The following is a 505-nucleotide window of genomic DNA, read 5'->3' as shown; positions in this document are numbered from 1 at the left end:
GCTGTGTAAATAACAACATCGTTATCGCTGCTGTTGTTGTTATTATTATTATTATCATTGTTATTAGTATTATTATTATTACTGCTGCTATTATTACTACCACCATTCTATCAGAAGCAGCCAGAGAAACTGGAGCAGAGAGCCCGGGATTCCCAGGTACTTGGGAATACAAATTAGTCCCCAAAAGCCCAAACTCTCCGAGGGATGGGGCGGCCTGACCTGGGGACACCCCTTTACCCAGCAGCAATCCTGGGGGTCTCACCCAGGCAGCCCCCAGCCCTGCTGGGTCACCCCAGGTTTGGGGGGCCCTGGGACAGGGGTTCTGGGGTCCCAGCCAGGTTCAGGGGAGCCTGGCACAGGACCCATCCCTGGAATGGGAACCTCCCTCCTCCAGCTGCCCCTGCCCAGGGGGAAATGGGGGCAGCAGCAGCAGCAGCAGCAGAGCCCCCAGACCCAGCTATGGATGGGGAAATGGGGGGAGCGGCAGCGCGAGGGGCCCCAGCAC

This window comes from Geospiza fortis, unplaced genomic scaffold, assembly GCF_000277835.1.
Source record: "Geospiza fortis unplaced genomic scaffold, GeoFor_1.0 scaffold30, whole genome shotgun sequence".
In the NCBI taxonomy this organism is placed as follows: Eukaryota; Metazoa; Chordata; class Aves; order Passeriformes; family Thraupidae; genus Geospiza; species Geospiza fortis.
This window is presented reverse-complemented; position numbering follows the sequence as displayed.